Source organism: Rousettus aegyptiacus, unplaced genomic scaffold (genome assembly GCF_014176215.1).
Source record: "Rousettus aegyptiacus isolate mRouAeg1 unplaced genomic scaffold, mRouAeg1.p scaffold_m13_p_3, whole genome shotgun sequence".
In the NCBI taxonomy this organism is placed as follows: domain Eukaryota; kingdom Metazoa; phylum Chordata; class Mammalia; order Chiroptera; family Pteropodidae; genus Rousettus; species Rousettus aegyptiacus.
Genome location: NW_023416306.1, coordinates 71,805,588 through 71,824,676, shown reverse-complemented (window position 1 = coordinate 71,824,676; position 19,089 = coordinate 71,805,588). Strand labels below are relative to the sequence as shown.

Sequence of the window (19,089 nt, the reverse complement as noted above, 5' to 3'; positions counted from 1 at the left end):
GAAGATGTAAATAAGGTAAGGAGATTCCCATAGGAAGAGCATACACGAAAGAGGGAGAGAAAAAGAAAATACGATCCCAGCCTAATAAGATTCGAGAAAACATGCGTGTTAAACAAATGTAAAGGAATAAGTTGTCATCATTATGAGTAAAAAATGAGGCAGTAAAGGCCAAAAGAGAGGATCCTTTATGTACAAATGTTTAAGGCCAGAGGAGAAAGAAAAACTGCAGTAAAGACCTTTATGTAATAGAATTATCAGTTTATAGTCTAAGAAATCAAAACAAGAAAACAAGGTGATGCCCTAAAAGAATTTAAATTGGCTTCAAACAGGGGGAATGAAGAGGAAATTTGGGGAATTTCATTAAAAACTAATCAGTGTTCTGCTTCTGTAAATATGCTTGCTTTCTGCAAATAAACTTACTGCATGCAAGGACTCCTGCAAAAACTCCCTTGCAGTTTGCTCCACTTGCAAATGTAATTGTGCCTTTGTTCCACAAAAGTAACTATTTGTGCCTTAGCAGCTCCTGCTTTCTGTAACAATTTGTATCTGTCAGCAACCTGTGACAACTCCCAGCTTTATCAATGTTACTACTTGCAGTCTCTACAGCAAACCCCTCCTTTGTAAAAGTTTGAGTTCAAACTGACTAATCACCTTGTGTAAAATTTCTGGTATATAAGCAATATTTCAACTGAGCTCACTGCTCAGATCTTCAGAACACTAGCTCATCTGGAACTGTGCATAATAAATTTGAATTCTCCTTCTCTCTGAGTTACTGCTTGGTTTTTCGTTCGACTGGGTTTTGGAGCTTTTGGGAATTTTTCCCACAACATAGTCACACAATGGGATACTTTTCAGCAATAAACAGGAATTACTGATACATGCTACAACATGGATGAAGCTCGAAAACATTATGCTAAGTGAAAGAAACCAGACACAAGACAGCACTTATTTTATGAAACCATTTATATGAAATGCCCAGAAAGGCTAATCTATAAAGACAAAAAGCAAATCAATTATTGCTCGAGCTGAAAGCCAGAGCTAGGACTGAGTACGAACTTGCATGAACAAATATATTAGGGTAATGCAAATGTTTTAAAATTGAATTGTGGTGATCATTGCACAATTCCAAAAATATACAAAATTTACTAAAAACCACCTAATTCTTTAGAAAACAGTATATCAAAAAATGATTTCCATATGAGCTGTGCCTTCTTATAGCTAGAGAAAGGTACCATAAAGATTATAGATATTCCTATATTAGAGATGTTAACGGGGAAATTTCTACATACCCAGCAGAGTTTATGAAGAGCTTCAGAGAATAGACCAGATAACTTCACAAGGTCTCTTCCAAACTGAGTCAAAATAAATTGGTATTTAGTAGAACATAAAATATTCAACATCTGCATTATTTAATTTTTCAGATGGATTTTTAATTTTTTCCTTCTCTACTTGTGCATCTGTATTAAAACACTGCAAATTAAATGTACCTCTATAGGTGTTCCTTCATATCAAGAAGTTGGTCATTCAGGATCCATAAACAAGAACAGAGAATACATATACCCCAGCCTAAAATAAAATTTTGTAAATCCATTTGGTGCTTATTTTGAGCCTGATTTGAAGCTTCACTACTACCAATGTGGTACTACCACACATGTGAGATTTCTCTGGCACTCTCTGCAGCCTAATCAATCCAACTTTCTACTGCCCAGGCTGGCCTCTCTGTAGCTGGTTTTCATAAATATGAAATTTGTATAATTGTTACTGGAACTACTTGAAATATGGAACTAGTTTAAAATACCATTTATTTAAAATTGTACATGCAGTTTCACAGGCATTCAGCAACACATCTTTCACATCCAGCCAATCAATCAAGTTAATGCTTTTTATTAGAGAACGGAACAAAAAAATCCTTATAGAGCTTGACTTTCTTTTCTGGAAACTTAGTAAATGTTTTTCAAGAAATCAAGAATGACTGAATACTGAAAAAAAAAATGAATTAAAACGTATATTATACCAAAGTATAATTAGTCCATCTAAAGATGTGGGGTTTAACTTTCATTCTGGAGGGAAACAGGTCTTTGACATAACTAGGAAAAGCAAAATTTTTTGATGCAGCCTTTCCTGTACATGTATATGAGTAATGTACATGTGTGTTTACTTCCACGTGAATCTGACAGGGCACATTAGATTGAAACATCAATTTGTTTTAAGTTTAATGGATAAAGTCACAACGAACATGTTTTCTAAGCTTCTGTAATAAATGATCACAACACATGGTACGTGGTATGAATTCTATCGTTTTAACAACCTTTCCTCCCCTTCTTGAAAGGAGTAATGAGAAAACGTTGAGCTGCACATCACTGAAGGTGAGTGACATCCATAAATAGCTGAAGCTGGGTGGGCCAAAGTGCCCTGCTCCTCTGATAAATAAGTCCATCACATCCTAGGATGCAGTAAATGGGACACGGGTGAGAATAAAACAAGGAGCTCGAGTGTTTCCCAAGTTTCAGATTAGGACAAAAGCACAGGCACACACTGGTCTTTGCCAGAAAATTCCTCAGCCCCTTTCCTTAAAATTATGGTCCAGAATTTCCCATGCTTCAAAAACTTCAAATCTTTTTCCCCCTCCAGACCACCTTCCCATACAACATGACCATAGAGGATTCATGGTCGTAAACAAGCACGCAAAAAATACAAAAAGCAAGCCATCACCACCCCAAAAAAACTCTCAAGGAGTTTGCACCCGATTTGACCTGGCATTCAAATAAAGTTTAGGGGGGACGACTGCCCATCCGAACTCTCATCCCCTCCTGGGGTGAAAAGCCTTGAGGGCGGGAGGACTACCGGTCGCGCCCAGGGCTCCAGTATTTGGGCCTCGCCCTTTCCCCAGCGCTTCGGAGCAAAGGAAAGAAAGAGAGCGTGCAGCCAGCTGTACAGGGTGATGGGTTAAAGAGGCTTTTCACAGCTTCCACGGATCCCAGGCGAAGAAATTCACCTTTGCACCTCTCTTTACGAAGACATAACTGCCTGTCTCAATGAACGAAAAGAACCGAGATGCCAAGGCCCAGCTCCCACCGCTCTGGGTACTCCCTTGCGCGTGACCCCTACACCAGCTCCATCCCCTGGGCCTGCCCCGCCCCCTCGCCAGCGGCCCCGCCCCTCCGCCGGCTGGCGCCGCTTCAGGCCCCTATCCACCTCCCCTCCTCGCCCCCCACTTAGGGCAAGAGCCTAGTTCACTCACCGACAGGCGTGGAGCGCGGCGGACGTTCTCGCGAGTCTTCCCTCCCTATCCCCACCCATATAACCACGCTGACTAGTTGCCCAGAACCCCAAGGGAAGCAACCGCCTTCGCTCTCGTTCTGCGGCCTTTCTCTTACCGGGTGGTCCGCCCCAAAGCTGCTTCAGCAGTTTAGGCAGTGGACGCCACCGCTCGGGTTCTGTGGCTTGAAACTTTGGCTTTGCCTCGTACTGGCTTTTTGTTTTGACGTTTTTGGAATTTTCCCGCGGTCGCTCTGCAGTGGAGCCGCGCGCGCAATTGCGCACGCACGTGCCCGCAGTGCACTCTGGGGCCTGGCGAGCGGACCCACGCACCCCCGCGGCATCGCGCGAAAATTCGGACGAATCTCGGGCTCTTGGGGGCGGGGCGGGGCGAGGGCCTAGCGCCCGCTCAGCCGGAAGTCAGTGGAGCGGGCGGCCTCCAGAGCCACTGGGGAGGCTGTGGCTGCGTTAGTTTTCCACGGGTGGCATTGTGCTAGTCACAGAAAGACCCAGGAAGGAAATCGAGTTGTTGCCCAATTATTTCAAGAGTCTGGGAAGTAAAATGGTAATTGGATATTTAAAAGAAAAATTAAGTCTTTGTCAGGGGGGCAAAACCGCTAAACGAGGCCTAGAATTTGATTTTCTAGCTGTGGTCACACAAAAAAGGAATCTTTTCTGGGAGATTAATGTCACCCCCCCCCCCACCCTACCCCCACCTCCCGCCAATCCATTCCATACAGTATTTGATTCGGGTTCAAATCAGTTCAAAGCTGTATTTTAACCACTTAATGGAAAGCATTTTCAATAAACTTCATTCATGTCAATAGGATTAGCTTGTCTTGGTGAGTTTTGTTTTGTTTTTTTCATTCTAGAATTTAGCAGTGCATGAAGGTCTTTCATACATATTGAAATTGTGAAAAATAATTTGAGGAGCCTAACCTTAATCTTCAATTTGTATATAAATCAGTGCCTCACGATCATAAAACTACAATGTCAGGGTGCTTAAAAAAAACTTACTGCAAGGCAGTGTATGCATATAATAAAAAGTCAAATGCTTCCAGCCTTCTAAAAGGAAGGAATACCCATTTACCAAAGAATAAATTGAATTTAGAAATTAAGTATTTTACCAAGGTATATAGTGTGTAAGTGACAGTATGAAGGTTAGTGGTAATAACAATTTTTTTTAATTAAAGGGAGATATAAAGGAGCCCAATCCAGCATTTGAGAGAAAATGGGCAGTACCTGCAACTGGATTCAATTGTTAAATCCGTTCTTGAAATTACTCCCTAGCAACTAAAGAGGTCTGTGCTTTTTTTAAAAATGTGTGCGTAGTTCAATGTCGGCCTGCGTAGAGCAATACATGCCTGAGTGACACTCAGCACCTTGACCCTAAAAAGAAAGTCATTGTATTTGTGCTGACAAATGTGAGCAAGTTAATGTTTAAGTATTGCTTTTACCAGCAAAGGAAGGAATTAAATCATGTATCTCTTTAGAGAAAATATCTATTTTGGTGCTCAGGTCCTTTTACATATTTGCTGAAAAATTATTTCTAGTGATTGTAAAGTTAATAATTGGAATCTTGCCATACTTAAATTTTTTGTCTTTTTAATTCAGTGGTTAACAAAAAGTTGCTAGGCTCCATCATATTTAGGCCTAATTAAGACCTAAATGGGTACTATATATAATATAAACAGCCAAATGTAAATTTATAGACATTCATTTTATCTGGCATCCATATGTATGGAGCTGTCCTAATACTTTAAGCAGTAATGAGATGATCACTTTGTAAAATGTCTGATAAGTTTCCTGAGAAACAAATACTTAGATATGAATCCTGTTTTTAATTGGCTCGTAAAATTGAATATGTGTGCCTCTAGAAACAGTTTTGTTTATAGCACAGAATCCAATCACACTAAAATAATGCGGCAAAATGGCATGTGTAGGTAAAAATTATTTCATCTTTAGAAAGAATTAGAATCCATTCTAATTGAATTCGTCTGTTAGACTCTTTACATTCTAAAGGAGAAAATACAGCTGAGTGCTACAGAATTCCTGACATCAAATCTTCCTTCGGAATTCAACAAACAAAATTACCTATCTTGGACTCTAGCTATTATAATAAGACTCATGTTCCTACAATTAGTCTAGACACCCACCTAGTTTCCAGCTGTCATTTGGCACCCCAAACCTTAACACTATCTTGTCCATGATTTTGATATTTGCCTCTGATATCTCAATTGAATATTTAATGAGTGTTTATTAAGTCCCAGGCACTGGGATGATTCCTTGAGCCGATTATTTTCTTTAATTCTCACAGAGATTTTGTGGTAGGTAACATTCCAATTTCACGGATAAAGAAATTGATGCACAAAGCAATCAGGTATTGGAATTTCAAGTCCAGGTAAAGTATCTCTGGGGCTTGTACTTCTTAACAGTTATTATGCTCTTGCTCATGCCCCTGGCTGAATATCAAACCACTTGCTAAGTACCTGGTGGGATAGAAGTGAGGAAGAGGTGATGTGACCCAAGGGGCTTATACATGCTAATCACTACTGTGCTTTCCTCTTAAAACATTCTGAGGAAATGTATATTAGATTAGAGAAGAAAACAGTAAGAATTATATTTGTGCATAAAATGTTTCAAGAAATGGAGTAAATAATAGGATATTTGATCTGCCACCCTGACGACAAAGAATACCTGAGCTCAGGAAACAGAAGGCTGCCCAAGATGAATTGGAATTAATGGAAAATTAATGGAAAAAGGGAAATGTTTTATAACTATTGCATGGGATAGCCTCCTCTCTCACATGCTCATTCCCTAGGCTCTGCTGAAAGAATGAACCTTAGGAAGACATGTTTGTACTAATCACCACACTCCCTGCCACAGCTACTTGAACCAGGAGTGGTAACCTGACACTTAGTGAACCAATCAAGCTATTCCTGCGGAACTCGGAATTGCAACACTGAGAGTGGGTACCTCTATACCACAGGAGCCAAACCCCCATGCCAACCAGTTACTGGGGGAAGAAAGAATATGGTAAATAAAGTTGGTTGGCAGAGGAAAGAAAGTTGGAAGACCACATTATTCCAGAAGAGATAGAGTAGCATCCAATCCTAGCATTACATGTTTAAGATCAAATTTAAGGCAAACTGACTGCTTATTTCTCTGTTCATAGTTTCCATGAGATTCCCCGATATCCTCACAATAATCACCCTTTTACCTATTCTGACTTCAATAAGATTCTCTCCCTTACTGCAAAGCAAGGACCAAGGACCAAGGACTTGGAGGTGGCAGGAATTCTTCACTGGGCATAAGCACTTTGGCTGAACCTACGTGACACATTAATCGATAGCTACCTAGTAAGAACATTCTAAGCAGAGGGCATGATGCATATAGGCAGTGTTGAAGACACAGATCCATCAGAGTATCTTAGAGAAATCTTACAGGTCCAGTAGTACCCTAGGTTGTGGGTTTTTGGGGTCAGTAAATATTAATAATATTAGACAACTAACAGTTAACTTTTTATTTGGTCAAGTAAAGACTTTGAGGGGGAATCTACCATCATTTCAATTTTTTTAATAAAACATTTTTAACATTAAGGAGAAATGTAGGAGTCAAATAACAATCTTGTAAATTAGATAAACTTTGCTTCATAAAAAACTCCTTACATTGTCCTTATTAATCTCATATTACCACTTCTCCCCTTGTTAGTATAAGAACACTGCTTTTACTTAACAAGGGAATATGCTCAATAAAAAAGACTACATTTCCCAGACTGCCTTGCTGTTTGGGATGGCAATGAAACTTTTGTATATGTCCTGCTAAATTGAGCACAAGCAGTAATGAAACTAAGTTGTAGCCAATGAGAGAGAAGTGGAAGCTGTTGGGTGGAACTTTAAGAAAGGCTTCTTAAAATGTAGAAAGACAATAGACAAGGAGTTTTTTAGACCTTTTCCCCTTTCTCCTGCTTCCTACTTCATGTAAGGGCAAGATGGCTGGAGTTCCAGTCATCTTGGACTGTAAGACACGCACAAGGATGATGGTCATGGAATAAGGATGACAGAGTAAAAGAAGTAGAAGGATCCTAAGTCCCCAGTAATCACACGGGTTACCTGGTTTGCCAACCTCTAGACTTCTTTTGCAAGAAATAAAAATAAACCTGTTTCTTTTCAACTACCATTATTTTAGATCTCTGTTGCTAGCAACTGAACTCGCCTGAGGCAGGTCTGGGGTTACTGTGGTTAAAAAAAAAAAAAAAAGGAAAAAATGTCCTCTACTCTTGTGAAGCTTAGTCTAGTGAGGGAAATCTTTAAATTCATCATCTTCTCTTCCAGCAGCATAGCTCAAAAGATATATATTTGTCAAAATGAGATAAACTCAAGAGAGTAGTAAGTTTAATTCAAAAAAGGGGATAATGGGACCTAAACCACACCAAGAGACAGAAAGTCAGGAGACTCTCTTATCCACTTATTAAAATGCTGTGAATATAGTAGAATGGAGAAACAGCTTTATCATTGTGCCATCTCTGACATGGAATTCTCGGAAAACAAAAATCCATCATTTTTCCATTGAGCAATGATACACCCCATTTAAAAAAATTAAGGGGGTGGTTTCCATAGAGTAGTGGTTAGCACATCTGCTTTACACGCAGAAGGTCCGAGCCCCAGTGGAGCCACCGCCTCCAGTGTGCCGGGCCCAGAGCACACGTGGGAGGAGACACCCCACCTTCAGAGATCCAGTTCGCAACATCCATAGGTCAGGGGTAGAAGTGGGGAGAATTTTTTTAAAAATTGTTAAAGTAGTTTTAGTCTTTTTTTTTTAGTTCAGTAAAAATGCTTTCCTATTTAAAACATGTATTTCCACCAATCATTATGTGTTGTAACTAATATAGTGCATTTTTATTGCCTGCAGAAAGTAATAAATTACATTTTAAATGAACACATGGCTTAAAAATAAATTTTCTCATAAGTATTTCATAATGATTCATTTAGCATGAAATTAATATTAAAGAACTGCTAAGAATAAGCACTAAAAAATTCCAAGTGAAAAGAAATTATGCACATTTGTGATTCGATTAATTCTGGCAACTATTACGTTAAAAGTAAGTTTCACCTCATTTTTGTGTCTGTTTCAGAATGGCCCTTTAATTGCCTAGTGCTTTCTAATAAAAACTAGTTAACCGTATCATTTTATTTATTCATGTGCTAAATTAAGGTCTTAATACACTGAAGTCATACAATAAAACAATTGCTTGGGGGTGGAGGAAATAGGAAGATGTTGATTAAAGAATACAAACTTGAAGTTATAAGATGAATTAGTTCTAGGGATCTAATATACAGTGTGGTGACTATAGTTAACAATACTGTGTTGTATACTTGAAAGTTGCTAAGAAAGTAAATATTAAATGCTTTTACAAGAAAAAAAGATAATTAGGAGATTGAATTGTTAACTAACCCTACTGTGATAATCATTTCATAATATATGTGTACCAGATCATCTCGTTGTACACTTTAAACTTACATAATGTTATATACATGTCTCAGTATTATATCTCAATAAATCTAGAAAAAGATCTACTGCATGATAAAATAACAAATGCAAACATAACATCAACAAGTTAATATATCATACTTTTATTACTCAAGATCCAAAATCTATAAGGGCAAGTGGAAAAAAACTTACATTTAATGAGCACCTACTATTTGTCAGGTATTTTTGCTAAGCACATTACATTTATTGTCTCATTTGATTTAGTTTCTGTGACATAATCTCATCACGTGTAAGCGTAATAAAAACGCCACTCCCATTTCACATGTAAGCCAATAGAGATTTAATGTATCAGAAAAAAATCATTTTAAAAGTGACAAAGTATCATTAATAGAAAACTAATTCTCTTTGTTTATTTTTGGGATTCTTAAAACTTCAGCTTTCATGCTTCTTGCTTTCTGTATCCCTTTGACAAAAATGGCTTAAAACAACACAAATTTATTATCTTATACTTTGAGAGGTCATATGTCCCAGTTTTAGTGGACTAAAATCAAGGTGTCAGCAGGATTATGTTCTTTCTTGCAGTCAAGGGGAAAAATTCATTTCCTTACCTTTTCTAGCTTCTGGAGGCTGCCTGCATTCCTTGGCTTATGGCCCCATTCTCTAATTTCTCCCTAATTCTGATCCTCCTTCTTCCTTCTTATAAAGACCTTTGAGATTACATTATGCCACCCAGATAATCCAGGGTAGTCCTCTCAAAATTCTTAATCACATCTGCAAAATCCTTTTTTTTTTTTTTTTTATTTTGCCATATAAGGTCACATACTCACAAATTCCAGGGATTAGGACATGGTTACTTTTTGGCGGGAGAGCATTATTCAGTTTTCAACATCCTATTGTTTATTTGAATAGATCTCCATGACTTCATTTTCAGATAATAATTCATAATACCATTTGAATGTAATTTCCACTGTATTGAAGACAGTTGCATTCCATGTAACTTTTATAAAAAGCTTTTTCTTTCTGCAAGAACTCTTTGTTTCTTGTACTGTTCATAATAAATTCCACTAATACTTGCGAATGAATCTACAGTAACCCCCTTATCCTCAGGGGAAACAATGAATAGTATCAAACTACGGATAGTATCAAACCCTATATACACTATGTTTTTTCTATACATACATAACTATGATAAAGTTTAATGTCTCATCCATCTTAACTAATCACTTACCATGCACTGTGGCTGTACCTTTTGCAGTTTGAGATGCGACAGCAAAACTAGCACAAATTTTTTCCTTCACAATTTCACGGATAGAAAATTCATTCTTGCCATACATCTTACCAACCTCAGCATACAATTTTTTTTCTTTTCTTATTAAGTTGAGAACTTTCACCTTTTCCCTTAGGGAAAGCACTTAACACTTTTCTTTGGCATATCCGAATTGCTAGCATCACTATTCTTGAGCTTTGGGGCCATTGTTAAGTAAAATAAGGGTGACTTGAACATAAGAACTTTGATAACGTGACAGTCGATCTGATAACCCAGATGGCCACCAAGTGACTAATGAGTGGGTAGTGTATATAGCATGGAGATGTTGGACAAGTTGATGATTCACGTACTGGGTAGGACGGAGCAAGATGGTGTGAGATTTCATCATGCTACTCAGAAGACAGTGCAATTTAAAACTTATGAGTTGTTTATTTCTGGAATTTTTTATTTAATATTTTCAGAATGCAGTTAACTGCCGGTAACTTTACCCACAGAAAGCAAAATCATGAATAAGGGGTACTAACATATTTCTTAAAGCAGATTTGCTTTAAACCACTGTTACCTGCTTCACTATCAAAGTTGGTACTGAGCAGTAATGACTGCATTGTTTTTCCATCAACAATAGTAAACCCACTAAGACAAAGTTAACCAGCTATTTCCAACACAGAGATTACTTCCACGAATCACAAAATTCAGCTCTGCGATAGTATCTGCAGTCTCATTGCGGCATTGTTTCACAGCTCCCTTAAATGGCTTAGATCTCTATTTTTTTTTTTTTTTTACAGTCGAAGACATATATCTTAACCTTCAACAAAGCCACACTCATCTTAAGAGGTGAAACCAGGTTCTTTTTTTATAAGCCTCTCAAATTTGTAACAAATATTGGATTGGAAAGAATAAGCAAGCACCCTACAGTTTGTATCTGGTCAACAGACTTGTTTTGTTTACTTGAAGTGTGTTTGAGAAAAATATTAATTGAAAACATTCAGAAATCATATAATTTCACATAAAATTCTCTATGTCCTTCTCCTCTTGAAAAATTGGACAATATGAGTGCCCTGGGCCAGCATTTCTGCCTGAGAGCCACCAGCTCTCCATCCAGCTCCAGAATGACCCCTGTAAGTGCTTGACTTTGAGATTCCTAGAGTAGAAATCCTGTAGAAATCTTTAGTGATAATCTAATAGTGTCCTTTCTTTTTTCAAGTGTAAAACTGCATGCTGAACCCTTATTTGGCCTAGTAACTATTTGAGAGCATTTTAACAAAAAGGTTTTACTGTGTAAATTGTCCTCTAAGACTTTGTTAATTGTGGAATTTAATAAACAGAAACCTCGTTTTAAACAGAATTGGGAGGCTAGAAGAGAGAACTCTCACACATGTGTCACTTAACACCAACAGGTAGAGAATACTTTGCCTCACTGATGGGAAGTGATAGCACTTTATTACCTCAACAGGAGGAAGAAAGGATTTTTTCTTGCCCAGTAATAACTCAAACAATGGGAAATTGCCATAACTCAGCCAATGAAAAGTCACTATACTCCATACTTTCAGCTTCCTCCAATGGAATCTTCATTTACAACAGCCCCTCTCAAGTCTATAAAAGAGAAGTCTTCTCCTTTGTTCTTTTGGACTTGTGTGTGATTCACCATTAGACCTCATATCCCAAATTGCAATACTTTGTTGTTCCTGAACAAACCCTTTTTGCTGGAGAAATAATCTGGTTGTCTATTTGTCTAAGGTAAACATAATTAAAGTGTAATTCATGCATCTCATCAATTGGGGGCTTCTAAAAGCTCTACTGAACCAGAATGTGCAGTTTAGCAACATATCCAGGTGATTTGGATATATATTAAAATTCGAAAAGTGCTGCCATAGACGAAGTTCATGACTAACCCTCTCTCTCTCTCTCTCTCACTCTCTCTGTCACACACACACACACACACACACACATCACTAAGACTGGGCCTAATTCACACATTTATGTGTCAAGAAAATGCTATTTTGAAAGTTATTAATATCTTTTTTTTGCTTCTTTTGAATGTAGAGGCAGATGCATCCTTCTGAATGGGTGGGAAGAAATCAAAATTACAAAAGACTATTTCCCCCCTTCAAAAAAAAATGAGGTAAATTCTCTAGGCTCAGGTCAGGAAAACCCAACTCATAGAATTTACCTATCACACTTGATGATGGAAGGAGGATACGCTCTAGGAAAAATAAAAGAAATGCACCCCTTTTTTTTCAGCACTAAGAATTCAGGGAAGAATATAGAGCTATGAGAGACATTCAGTCCAGGGTATAAGCATGTCCTAGTGTGTCCTCCCTTCTCCAGAAAGATGTGTAGATTCTATAGAGCCAACACGGAAGTCACAAGGTTCTTTTGTCCTTACATTTCTCTTAAAATCTGCCTCCAACGAAAAGAAATGGGAAACACAATTTAAAAATGGGCAAAAGACTTGAACAGGCATCTCTCCAAAGAAGATCTACGAATGGCCAATAAGCAGATAAAAAGATGTTCAATATCATCAGTCAACAGAGAAATGCAAATCAAAACAACTTCCCACTTACTAGAATGTCTATTGCATAAAAACCAAAATGGAAAATACCAAGTGTTGATGAGGTTGTTAAGAATATAAAATGGTAGCGGCTGTGGAAAACAGTTTGGTAGTTCCTCAGAAAGCTAAACATGAGAAAACTATATGACTCAGCAATTCCACTCCTAGGTATATACCCAGAATAACTGAAAGGCACTCAAGCAGATATTTGTCTACCAATGGTCATTACAAAATTATTCTCAATAGCCAAAGGTGGAAAAAACCCAAGTGTCCATCGAAGGATGAATGGATAAACAAAATAAGGTTTATGTAGATAATGGAATATAATCCAGCCATAAAAAAGAGATGAAGTTCTGATACATGCTACCAGATACACAAAAGAACAAATATTGTATGGTGTGACTCCATTCATGTGAAATTTTAAGGATAGGTATATTCATAGAGATAGAAAGTGGATTAAAGATGACCAGAGATTACGGGAAGGAGTAATGAGAATTTCTGTTTGGGATGTTAAAAAAGTTTTGGAAGTAGTGGTGACGGTTTTACAGTACTGTCAATTCAATTAATGCTATTAAATTGTACACTTAAAATGACAAATTTTGGCTTCCAGGTTGAGAAACTAGAATGTTTTTACATGCTACTACAGCAACTGAAGCTCTTTGTTCAAGACCTTGCTCTATGAATCTATCTCTTCATCTAGCTGTTGCATGGCCATTTGTAAGGGATTTCAATCACGTAAAGGAAAGAATGGCTAAAAATTCCATTGATTCAGTGTTAACCAGAAAGCATTATAGAGTCATTTGAAAGGTTGAATAAGAAACAAGCAAATCTGTTCTCTCTGGAGATGTGGGGAAGTTGTGAAAATGCAAAAATGAAAAATGGTCATGTCATTAAGGACAGAGTGATTCTGTGATGGTAGCTTCATCCTTCATCTTCAGAAAGACAAACCACAGACTGGGAGAAAAAATTTGCGAAACACACACATCAGATAAAGAACTATCATCCAAAACATACAAAGAATGCTTAAAATTCAACAATAAAAATACAAACAACCCAATTAGAAAATGGGCTAAAGACCTTGACACCTCACCAAAGAAGATGCATTGATGGCAAGAAAGCATATGAAAAGATGCCTCCGGGGAAACGCAAATTCAAACAACAATAAAATACCATTATACACCTATGTGAATGGCCAAAATCCAAAACACTGACAACACCAAATGTTGATGAGGAAGTGGAGCAACAGGTTCTCTCATTTTGCTAGTGGGGAGGCAAAATGATACAGCCACTTTGGGAAAAAGTTTTATGGCTTTCTGCAAAACTAAACATACTCTCACCATATTATCCAGTAATCAAGTTCCTTGTAATTTACCCAAGGGAATTGGAAAACATGTCTACACAAAAACATATATGTGGATGTTTATAGCAGCCTTATTCATAATTGCAAAACTTGGAAACAATAAAGATGTCCCTTAGTAATTGAATGGATAAACAAACTATGATATATCTAGAAAACGAAATATTATTTAGTGCTAAAAAGTCATGGAGGAAGCTTCAGCATATATTATTAATTGAAATAAGCCAATCTGAAAAGCTACAGACTACATGATTCCAATATATGCCATTGTAGAAAGGGCAAAACTATGAAGACATAGATTACCTAGGGTCAGGAGGAGGGTAGAGATAAATAGAGCACAGAAGATTTTTAGGGCAGTGAAAATCTTCTATATGATATTATAATGATGGATGTATGTCAACACCAGGATTGAACCCAAAGGTAAACTTCAGGTTTTGGGTAATTAAGATATGTCAAGGTAGGTCCATCTTTGGTTTTAAAAAAAAGTCCATTCTGGTGAGATGGTGAGAGATGTTATTAAAAGGGAAAGCTATACATGTGCGAGGCAGGGGATATATGGGAAATCTCTGTATCTTCCTTAGGTTTCACTATACACTTAAAATGGCTTTTAAAATAAAATATTTTTTAAAAGGCAAATTTTATGTTATATATATATATATATATATTTTGCTGCAATTAAAAAATATACATTTTGCCTCTGGGATTCTCCTTATCAGCATGGGTAAGTTGAAAGTTGATGGTCAGAGTGAGTGGACAGGAAATGGACCTATCACTGCTGAGTCTGAAGGCTGGAGGAAAAATGTGGCACAGACCCAGAGGTCTACAGTCAGTGGCCAATTTGATGCCAAGTCAGGAAGGGATCACCACAGGTTGTGACCAAACTGACAGAAAGACTAAACCAGAGGCAAATGACATCCAGTCAATCTGCAAAGAGAGGGACTAGTGCCATCCTTCCAGAGGCCAGAGAAGTCAAGACATCTTATCTGGAGACCCCAACCATTCTTTGTCACCATAGGAGTTATATAAAGCATAATACACCCACCCAAAGCACCTCCTATGTCTCCAGATACCATCTTAAGAAGAGAAACAACAGGGAGGGGGTGGAAGTGGCGTAAGAGATTTAAGGGGTAACTGAGAATGTATTTCCATCTGAGAAGACTGAACAACTAATGACATTGATTAAACTAAGTGAATCGGCTAAAATCTTTAAACCAGATAGAACTAACAGTTAATTTTTTAACTCCCTCTCTTCCCCCAACCCTGACCATAAACCAATAAGTAGGGGTTCGTGAGGAAGATCGGATTAGGTACAGTCAAAATAAAGAAACTGCAAGAGCATGGCAGTGCATCCTACACCTCCTGTTAAACCTCTTACACACATTCTGATACCTCTCTTTTGGCTTCTGGGTGCTTTTGTGCTAGGCTGGGCCCTGCGGTGACTCACTTTGGAAAACTGGACTTCGGCTCCTAGAACAACTTCACCTGCAGCAAACTCTGAAATTGAACCCATGTTTGATTTCCTCCTCTTCCTTGCCCTTCCTCCATATCCTTCCTAATTTCTTTAGGAGTCTCTCCTTAATAAATCACTTGCACACAAAAGCTCATCTAAAGGCCTCCTTCTGGGTGACCAATCTAAGGGCTGCATTTTTCTTTGCACTCACAAATTGTGACAACATTTTCAACCTTCCAATTCTGTTACTTGGCTGACCACCAAAGTATTTAAGTTTGTGGCCCTTGCTCTAAGGTGTTCTGTCTTGCTTAGGGGAAGCACTGAATCAACTCTGTGGTAAGAGCACCTAGGAGAGGGAAATTTTCAACAAGGTCAGAAGGATCATTTAAGGAGCACGATCACAGAGGTGCTCCCTACTTCCCTCCTCCTCATTTTAGCCATCCCTCTCCCAAACTCCAATTCTGCTTCTACATGTTGGACTACAGGCAGGTAAGGTGGCTCCAGGAGCCCAAGACCAATTTTCTAAAGTGACTCACAGTGCCCCCTGACCCTGAGGACAAAAACTCTCTAAAATTTCAAAGGTAATATGGCTTTATTTCAGAATTTATTTCAGGCCAGTAAGAAATAAATAAAAACAATGTCAACAAATTCTAATTTTCTATTATATATCCCTGAATCCATTTATTTTTTTTTCTCTTTTCCTGCTTTCTCTTGGATACTCTGAGATTTCTTCTGCTAGTTTAAATTTTGTTCAGCAGCGGTTGTACTCATGTTTACTTATACCTGCTAACTTCTTCTGTTTATTGATATCTGCACTTCCCTTAAAAGCTCTTCTATTCAGCTGCTACTACTCTGATCCCAGGTATCACCATCTCTCATCTGGGTCACTGTAAAGCCTTCCTCTCGAATCTCTCTGCTTCAGCCTAATAGCCACATAGTCCTCTTAAAAACCAAAGGTGACACTCCTCTACCAAACTTCCTCCACTGGTACCCTATTTCGGCCAGAAAAAAAGCTAGAAGTCCATCTGTACTTTGGCCCACAAGGACCCTCCAGGTCTGAATTCTTACTGTTGGTCTGATGTTATACCTGTTAATACCCCCTTAGCTCACTGGGCTCCAGCACACTGGCCTTTTAGCTCTTCCTCAAACATGCCATGGAAGGCCCCACCTCAGGGCCTTTGCACTCACCAGCAGTTGCTTCTTTTTCCTCTCACCTCTTTCATGTCTTTGCTCAAATGTTCCTTCTTAATGAAGTATACGCTGATTGTCCAATTTAAAATGGAAACAAAAACAAAAACAAAAACCCTCCTAGCCTTTCCCATCCCCTTCCCCTGCTTTGATCTCTTTATTTTGGATCGTCTTCTGACATATCATGTAATTGGCTTATTGTTCATTTTTGGACTCCTCCAACTAACATGTGAAGTCCTTAAGGAAGGAGTCTTCTCCTGCTTTGCTTGACTGATGCATCTTAAATACTCAGGCCAGTGTCTGACACAAAGCAGATATTTAATGAATACAAATGAATGAATGATGCTCCACTTTTCTTATACTATATCATCTAATTTCCTGTGTAATTGTCTTTTTCCTTTTAATTATTGGGTTATTTCTTCATCTTTATTTTCTAAACATTGTGTTGAATTTTACATTTCTGCAATCGTATTTAATTTCCAAAAGCTCTTTCTCGTTTTCTAAATGTCCTATGTTTATAATCACCTATTTGTATCACGGATGCAATGTCTTCTCTTACTTTGAAGTTTTCTTGAGTAGTCTATGTTTCCTCTGGGTTTCTTGTTTCTGTTTTTGTTTATATGTAAAAGATTTCTGCAAAATATATGATGAACTTTGTCTATTAATATTTAAAACTGAGGTATTAAAGTCTCATTGGATTTTACACACCTGGTAGAACCTGTATGCCACTGAGTGGGCTTCACTGGATAATGACAAGTTTTAACCTGTCCTTTTTGTAGGGGAACTCCAAATACTAGTATGTATAGAATTGGGGAGAGGGGACTGGTTAGTTTCCCAGCAGAGAAGAATTCTCTTAGCTCTTGCCTGGGAACGTACTTCTGGCTGCTAGTGCTAGGAACCTGAATATAATACAGGGGGCTTCAGGTCTCCCAGTTCAATGTATAGATTTTCATTTGAGTTTTTCTGTACAGAACTTTATCCCTGCCCTAAATTTGGACCATGGGTCCCTAAGATCGGAGTCCATATGATTCAACCCATCCTGTCTTCTGCCAATGTTGGGGTGGAGTAATTCTCTGGCTGTATGGTGGGCAGGTAGTAGAGTAAAGCTTCAGGGTGTAGCTGTTTCTTACTAATGCCACCAACTTTCTTCCTGCTTTTAGCTCTACTCCATACCCATGCTTTTGAAGTACCCAAGACTCCAATTCCTTTACCATCCTACGGTTTACTAGTGCAAACCTGCTCACTTCTAATCTTCCCAGAGGGTGGAGATTTTTACATCTGGTTTGCCAAGACAGATGCCATCACCCACATGACTTGTTTGCTAGCTTCCAAAGTTTGTTGCAATCTCACCTCTGTTGCTGTTTATTCTGCTTTCTTTGTTTTTTTGAGTTTAAGCCTGTTTAATGTATTTTTCTCTATTGGGATTTCGGGAGGGAGCAAATTTAAAATATATTAATTGCCATATTTAATTGGAAGTGATTTGTGTTATGTCTAATATAAAATTTATATAAAAATAAAAGAAAACCACTTCCATTTTTCTTTTGAGAGTCATTTCTTGAATTTCTCATCTCTTTCAAAACTAAAATTTATAGTTCATACTACTTCTAGAAAATAGATATAGCTTTGGAAACTACAAATAATCATAAAATTTTGAGTCACATGAATTTCAGCTTGATGAAAGTCAGAATCAGCTATAGAACAAAGTTAAAGCAGAGCAGTTAGTTATAGTAATTATTTAAAACTACTCATACGAAGATGAATCACCAATTTAATTAAGATTAAACATGTATTTAAAATATTATGTAATTTTCAGTGCGTAGTTATATATAATGGCCCCAGGATTATGGGATTGAGTTTACATGAGGACACTGATTATCAAATAAAGTGAAGTTTTACTCCATATACACTTATTTGTGCAATACTATCTAAAAAGTGTCTACTCTTTAAAGACATTTCAACATTTTAAAATGATGGGCAGGAGCATTGTGATTTGACCCTCTATAACATTAATCATTTATTCCTCTGGGACACTGTTTCCCAGTATTTTTTAATCCACTTTTCTTTTGGACAAATGTAAAACTCACCGTTCCCCCCTAGTCCTTGCTATTTCTGACTAATTTCTCTTAAGAGCCTAGAAGGTATTTGTTAAGCTTTATCTTCTATTTTTGATTTATAAAAATAAAGTTTTAAGGTTTATTTTCAAATATAAAGCATTGAATTTTATTTTTCGAGTCACATTTTCTCCCTTCTCCAGATTCTAATGAGTTCCCTCTGCTGGGGGATAGGAGAGAGGGCAGTGACCTTTCCAGGTTGGTAATACTGTGTTGAGGATGATTTTAGAAGCAATAATGTCCCTCTCTTATTCATAAGCATAACAGTCTGTAAAATTTTGGGCAAGGACAACAATTTTCAAACACTGTGAGCATGTTACTATTTACACAGTAACTTCCAGAGGTGCCCATTTCCTTCCAGACTTGACTTGGTGATAGTTGAACTGCTAGTATAATATAAATTTAAAAACTGAAGCT

The 19,089-nt window shown here is 37.7% G+C and overlaps 1 protein-coding gene across 8 annotated transcripts in view; it reads right to left on the bottom strand.

Annotated features, from left to right (window-relative positions):
* Positions 1–3,585, bottom strand: part of FANCC (FA complementation group C) — a 231,604-nt gene extending 228,019 nt beyond the window's left edge. For 4 of the 8 annotated variants that reach the window (XR_004950086.1, XM_016159458.2, XM_036218184.1 and 1 more), the window contains exon 1: positions 3,378–3,585. The gene's annotated coding sequence lies outside the window, so the exon portion shown is untranslated. Of the gene's footprint in view, positions 1–1,289; positions 1,353–3,241 lie in introns of all 8 variants that reach the window. The other 4 variants (XM_016159461.2, XM_016159464.2, XM_016159457.2 and 1 more) reach the window with 2 other exon arrangements.
* Positions 3,586–19,089: the final 15,504 nt, after the last annotated feature.